The sequence below is a fragment of the Penaeus monodon genome, chromosome 26, assembly GCF_015228065.2.
Source record: "Penaeus monodon isolate SGIC_2016 chromosome 26, NSTDA_Pmon_1, whole genome shotgun sequence".
Lineage (NCBI taxonomy): Eukaryota > Metazoa > Arthropoda > Malacostraca > Decapoda > Penaeidae > Penaeus > Penaeus monodon.
This window is the reverse complement of record NC_051411.1, coordinates 19,493,300-19,500,799: the sequence shown is the minus strand read 5'-3', so window position 1 is coordinate 19,500,799 and position 7,500 is coordinate 19,493,300.

Genomic DNA, 7,500 nt, shown 5'->3' with positions numbered 1-7,500 from the left:
AGAAGAATGCTCAGGATTTCATGGACAGAAAGAGTTACTAATGAAGAAGTTTTAAGAAGAGTAGGAGTTAAAAGAACCTTGATGAAAGTTATCAGGAAAAGACAGATGCAACTTTTAGGACACGTAATGAGATGAAAGATAGAAGGAAAGAGAAAGAAGGCAGACGTTCATCACCAGCTTGAACAAAGATCTCAATATGGGCAGAAGTGACTTAGAACTGCTAAAGTTGTCAACAGACAGAACGGGATGGAAAACCATGATCGCCAACGCCCTGAAAGGACAAGACACTTAGAAGAAGAAGAATATACATATAAATAACAACCCTCCCTGATCAGGACTCGAACCTAAGTCACTTCGGGTATGAAACCGAGGCTAGTGCTAAACCAGGTTTGAGTCCTGATCAGGGAGGGTTGTTATTTATCGATATCAATGAGGCATTGCATTATTCCATCTTTCATATATCTTCTTCTAAGTGCCTTGTCCTTTCTATCTATATCTATGTATCTATCTATCTATCTATCTATATATATTTATTTATTTATTTATTTATATGTATGCATATATATGCACACACACAAACACACGCTCATATATGCGCATATATATATATATATATATATATATATATATATATATATATATATATATATATATATATGCAGCTTTTGCATAAGTCTCCCCTGCCAGGTCACAGCCTCTCCCTCATCAAGACTTCTGCAGTGCCTCCTCGTGGCCACCCATGGGTAACTGGGCACCTTGCAGTCCCAGGCTAAATCTGTAGGGGATCTCGGAGCAGCAGGAGGCCCCAGACGTACGGAGCTATGGCCCACCAGCGTGTGGACACGCTCTGGCTCCGTACCAACTCCTACCCCCTAGCCACCATGGGGTAATAGGGCGGCTTGGGGGAGGTGGGCCTTGCCAGTCCTCCTCCCCCCAGAAAGACCCACTGGCAACGTCAACGATAAATGGAAATGCTGGGGGAAGCGGTGTTGTCCCTCCCACCCAGCATGTAAGGCGGGCTGTGGGTCCCGCTGGGAGGGCAAATGTCGAGGCACAGGATTGGAACGAGAGTTACTCATCCCGCCTGTGCCCCGGCAGGCGCCAACCTACCTTGCTTGTGGGGCAAAGCCCTTGGGAACCCCACAGGCGGATAGGCGGTCCCACAGCCTGCCGACCCCCTTTATTTGGGTCTGTGTCGGCGGTGGCGGCAGAGGTGGCGTGCACCCAGAGTGACCACCCAAGGCTTAATCTCAGGCATGCTTTCCGGGTAGGCGCTTGGAACATCTGGTCCTTGCGGCAGGATGAGCGGTTACCTCTGCTATCTCGGGAATTGAAGCAACTGGGAGTTGAGGTGGCTGCCCTCACAGAGGTGAGAAGACCTGGTAGCAGCACGATCAGTGTGGGTGGTTACACCTACTACTGGTCGGGCCGCAGCAATGGTCACCACCTCCAGGGTGTAGCCATAGCCATCTCCAGCCGACTTCAGCCCTCGGTAGTTGAGGTGACACCGGTTGATGAGCGTATTATGGCATTGAGACTGAAGCATGCTTTTGGCTTCTTGTCTCTTATTGCTGTATACGCTCCTACCGATGTATATAAAATTGATGTGAAAGAGGCGTTCTATGCCAAACTCGCATCTGTGGCAGACGATTGCCCCCGGTGAGATATTCGCATTGTTCTGGGTGACTTCAATGCGGTATCCGGCTGTGACCGAGCTGGCTATGAGATGTCTGTCGGCCCCCATGGCTTGGGAGCTGATCCCAGCAGCGTGAATAGCCTCCTTCTTGGGATTTTGCTAGGTCCCAGAAAATGAGGATCTCTGGCTCCTGGTACCAGCACTCCAACCAGCATCGCTGGTACAGTGGCCAAGGAGATCGACCACATTCTTGTTAGCACGCGATGGAGGATCCTCCAGAACTGCAGGGTTTACCGGAGTGCCAAGTTCTTTGGCACCGACCATAGGCTGGTTGTGGCTACCCTGCGGATCCACTTCAAAACTCCCCGTCCCTCCAGTGGCCACCCTAAGGTGTTTCATCTGGACAGACTAAGGGAGGAGGAGTGTGCCCGTGGGTTCACCATGGCAGTCTCTGACCGATTCACAGAACTCAACAACCTGACGGACCCAGTTGCTCTGTGGGAGTTCTTCAAGTGCATAACACTCGAAGCAGCTCAGGAGTCCATTGGCTTATGCCCAAGGGCAAGGCAGAATTCCATCTCCCTGGAGACATTAGAGGCCACTGAAGTGTGTCGCAAGGCTCGGCTGAATGGGAATCAAATCTTGCGTCGTTCCATGTTGCGTAGGGCTCGGACACTGCTGAGAAGGGACAAGGAACAGTTCATCAGGAATCTTGCTGAGGAGGTCGAAGGCCATTTCTTGGTAAATGACCTTCGCCCTGCCTACCAAGCCCTGAGAAAACTGAACTCTAAGTCCTCCTCACAGATGACTGCAGTCCGATCAGCGGATGGACGGATCATCTCAGATCATGTTGGGGTCCGTGAACGTTGGGCTGAGTATTTTGAACAGCTGTACCAGGTAGACCCTCCAACAGTTAGCTCGGATGCAAGCGATGTCTCAGTGCCTGTGCCAGACCCACCCATCAGCGAGGAACCTCCTACCCTAACAGAGGTTAGAATGGTGATTTCCAAGCTGAAGAGTGGGAAAGCTGCAGGTATATGTGATATCCCTGCTGAACTGCTAAAGGCTGGAGGTGAACCTATGGCTCTGGGCCTGCATACAGTCCTGACTGCCATCTGGCAGTCTGGTACCATTCCCCCTGACCTGCTGAGGGGCGTGGTCAAGTGCCAGAGGCGATGAAGTGCAAAGGGGATCGTTGGGACTGTAGCAACTACCGTGGCATTACACTGCTCAGCATACCAGGCAAGGTTCTCGCCCACATTCTTCTGAAACGGATCCGCAACCACCTACTGAGGCATCAGAGACTGGAGCAGTCTGGATTTACTCCTGGCAAGTCCACGATAGACCGTATACTAGCGCTTCGAGTAATTGTGGAACGCCGTCGTGAGTTTGGTTGTGGGTTGCTTGCAGCCTACATCAACCTCAAGAAGGCATTAGACTCGGTGCATCGGGAATCGCTATGGGAGATCCTGAGACTCGGAAATTATGACACAGATTATTGGCCTGATAGCAAGCCTCTATACTGGTACTGAAAGTGCTGTAAAGTGTGGTGGGGGTATGTCGAACTTCTTCCCTGTCAATTCAGGGGTGAGGCAAAGCTGCGTCCTTGCACCAATACTTTTCAACACCTGTATGGACTGGATAATGGGCAGAGCTACTAGCCAAAGTCAGTGTGGAGCAACACTAGGCAATATTAAGGTCTCAGACCTTGACTTTGCCGACGATGTTGCCATCCTATCTGAGTCCCTGGAGTCACTTGTGGCGCCTCTTGATGCATTTAGCAATGAGGCAAAGCCCCTAGGCCTAGAGGTCTCCTGTACCAAGACCAAGATTCAGGACTTTGGGGGCCTGTTAGAGGAACCCGTTCAGTTGATCCATGCTTGCGGCGAGGACGTTGAAGTTACAGAAAGTTTTACATACCTTGGTAGCGTAGTCCATATCTCTGGGTTGTCAGACCAGGAAGTCAGTAGACGGATTGGTCTGGCAACAGGAGCCATGAACTCGATCAACAAGAGCATTTGGAGATGTTGGTACCTATGCAGAAGGACCAGCTGCGTGTCTTCAAGGCCTTGATACTACCAGTTTTGCTCTATGGAAGCAAAACCAGTGTCTTGGAGTCTCACCTTGATGCCTTTTGTAACAAGTCCCTTCGCCGGATCATGGGGTACAGTTGGCAGGACCGCGTGTCCAACTGGCGGTTACACCTTGAGACTGGCATGGGACCTGTTACTTGCATAATCTGGGATCGCCAACTCAGGCTATATGGCCACCTAGCTTGTCTCCCTGTGGATGACCTGCCCGGATGATGACCTAGGAGATCATGGATTGGGCAGCTCGATGAGACCTGTTGCGAGGAATTAGAGATGGGCTGTGGGCCTGCCTGGAGACTCGCCTACTCGTTATCGAAATAATCTCTTTACTTAAGAGGATACCTTCGGCGAAGTAAGAGGATGTATATTTTCTTTTGTTCAAATCATCGGAATTTACAGCTTTTGTAAAGGAACATTGTTACAGTATGAATAAAAGACCGGAATCATTATCACCATCATACAAGATGCGTACATATGAAACATAAAGCCTTCGTTCTGCTGTGATGACATCGATATTTTGATGACATGCAACAGGCATATATTCTGCTCCGATTCTCTTGTCAATATATTTTCCATAACGTATGACAAAATAATAGCTATCTTCTGCTGCGATTCTAAAATTTGTCACGTCAGTTTTCAAGACAAACTGGGCTATATTGGAATTTATGTACATGTCACATTTCATTAGCTGATGCAAATAGATTAAACGCCAATGCATATGTTTACTAAAATCTAATATATATATATATATATATATATATATATATATATATATATATATATATATATATATGTATATATATATATATATATGTGATGGGTATAAGATTACTTTAATATCCACACATAGAGAAATAAAAAGGTTGTTGTCAAAAACAGCAGCTGATACGATAACAATATATTTTAACTTCAATAATCACAGTATATAGACACGATATAATATACGTGACAAGAAATGACTCTGGAAATAAAGACGATATAATATATATGTGACAAGAAATGACTCTGGAAATAAAGATCAAGATTAGCACTGGTACACAATTCGTGGGTGCAGATGAATTGGAAGTTGGTGTGAGCAGTTGAGATCGGTAGACCAAGTGTGTCTTCGGTACCGTCGGTATATCTCGGGCAAAACAGGGCGATGAAAATAGGTGTGACTGATCCAAGTGTCAGCTTAGGTCGCTATTTCCTGACTGGCTGGCTGTGGATCATCGCAATTCATAGGTCCGCCCTTTGATCGGTCTCTGAGGGTGATTTTCCTATGATGCGGAAATGACCAGATTCTCCAGAAAGGTCAAAGTCGCGGGTACTGCCTGGGACGCGTCTTTGTCCGACCCCTGGGTGATATGCGAAACACGGTAATTAAGAAGGTTACATCTGTGTATTGTAACTTGATCATATTTTCTCAGGTCAGACGTTTGCGTTGTTAAACTCTAAATATAAATGCTTTCATATCGCTCTACCATGCTACCCCAAATCGTCCCGATTTGGTAAGAAATAAAGTAGGAAGCTTTATACTTAACTGAGGGTAAGAATTCCTTGATCAGGGGAACTCTAAAAGAGTGATATACGAAGAGACAGCAAACATCTGGCAGTGTCTTGATTGATGCACAGTACTACACGGTTGTGCAGCATGGCAGGCCTCAAGATCAACTCCGGAAGTTACAGGTCTAACACACATGGGAAGTGTGCTCTTCTGCATCCGTCAATATTGTAGCTTGAAAAAGTACAAGTACCTGGCGCCTTACATGGCTTTAGAGAGGACGTAGGGTGGAAGGTATAGTTCAAGATATGAAAATAAAAGTAGTTCGTGCAACAAGAAAAAAAAACGTGTTAGTAATATGTCGAATATTGTATCAAAATGTTTTTACTTGTTTAGTATTACTGTTTTGTTTTATATATGTATTATTATTTTTTTTCTCTTTTGATTTTGATTTTATTTTCTTATAATATTATATGACATGAGGGTTACTGATATATGCAACAGAATCATGGGTAGGTATTACTTGATTGTTTTTCATTGCAACTCGCCTGTAGGTGATGCAATAACACGCTCCCAGGGTTATTAGCAACATACATATTCCGGCGACGGTAACGTATACGGGATAAATGTAGGTTGCGTGGAACGGGCTGAGCGGGGTAAATGCATCAAGCTGTTGCAAAGTAGGCATCTGTTGAAAGGTTATACTAGGAAAAGAATGTTATAGGATGGCAATGATACCGACATGGTTGCAGGTAGGAGGTATTCATTGCAATCTTCCTTGTGTATGTATGGGTGGCTGGAACAAATAAGGATAAGGAAGTCAGTTCACATGAGGCTGGAAGAACAAAAGTACCTTGTAGAACAACATCAGGGTTATGCTTGTTACTCATAACTGTAGTTGTAGTAGCCTTGAAGTAAAATAATAAGGTAATGTTGGGAAGTGAGAGAAGAAACGGCCTAACCGAACCACGAACTTCAGAGAATGTGCACTGACCTATAATGTTATGGTTTGTAATGAGCGCCCTGGAGCAAGATGGCATATTTGTGTCAAGTGCCAGAGGCGATGAAGTGCAAACAAATGTGCGAGGAGTGGTCTTTGCACAGTTATCTAAGAAATCTGCTGGTGGGAAAGAAATAGCCTGGCCGTGAAGGGATTTTAGGATGAGTGAATGTTGTGTGTTTAAAGTGAAGAAGGTGTTATTTGTTTTGTATGGGAATGGGTGAATGAAATAAGCCTTGAAGGTAGTTTCAGGGGAGAGTGGAATAAGTACAGAGAGACCTGAAATTGTGAGGTAAGAATTTAGAGCAGAGTAGAACTGAATTCGTCGCTTTAGAGGAAAAGAGGCTTAACATTAACTGAGGAGATATTGTGGAGAATAGGGCGTAAGTCCTGTGGAGTAATGAGATTAGGAAAAACTTCGCCTGCTGTTGCTGAAATCAACGAGTTGGTTATTGAGTTAATATTATTTATAATCTTATTAATTGTCACTTGGTAAGATTAGCCCAAGGTCCTCAATGAAGGCTCCTGGTACTGCGCGAAGCCTAGGGGGTAGGGCATGGCGGTCGGCAGACGACAAAGTGAAGAATGATAAGCCCAAAGAGTAGTAAGATCTGGAAGATAAAAATCAATTAGTGTTCGTCGGCCGGGGGAGAATAGTACTCGTGAGCAAGCTTTAGGACGTCGAAATGAGACCTGACTGTATGCATTTAATGTAGGCCTTGTTGTTCTTTACATTAATTACTCTAAATGGACCTTCAAATCTAGGAGCAAGCTTTGACTTAATATTGAGTTGCTGGTTGACTTTTCTAAATACTAGTGCTCCAACTTCAATGTCCTTGTGGCGGGCAACTTTGTGTTGAAATGACTGGAATTAGTCAAATGCTTCTTTGTGATTTGAAAGATTGACTTGTTTCTATTTAGAAGATATTCAACATAATTATCATTATATGAAGGATTTGATTTTTTGATTTTTTGATTTTCATCAAAGAGGTCATAGGGTAGTCTTTTATCCATTCCATATAAAAGAAAATGCGGGGTATCACCTAAGGAAGAATGGAATGTACTATTAATACAAGACTGGATTGTCAATAGTCAATAATTCATCCATTATGTCCGATGTCGCATCAACAAGCGATCTCATTAATGAGAGGATGGAGGAGTTGAGCCTTTCTGTAATACCATTACTTTGTGGGCGGTAAGGGAGAATGTTAACACGAGTTACATTCATGATATCACATAGCTTATCCATGACCTTGTTATGAAATTCAGTCCCGTTATCAGTAGAAAAATA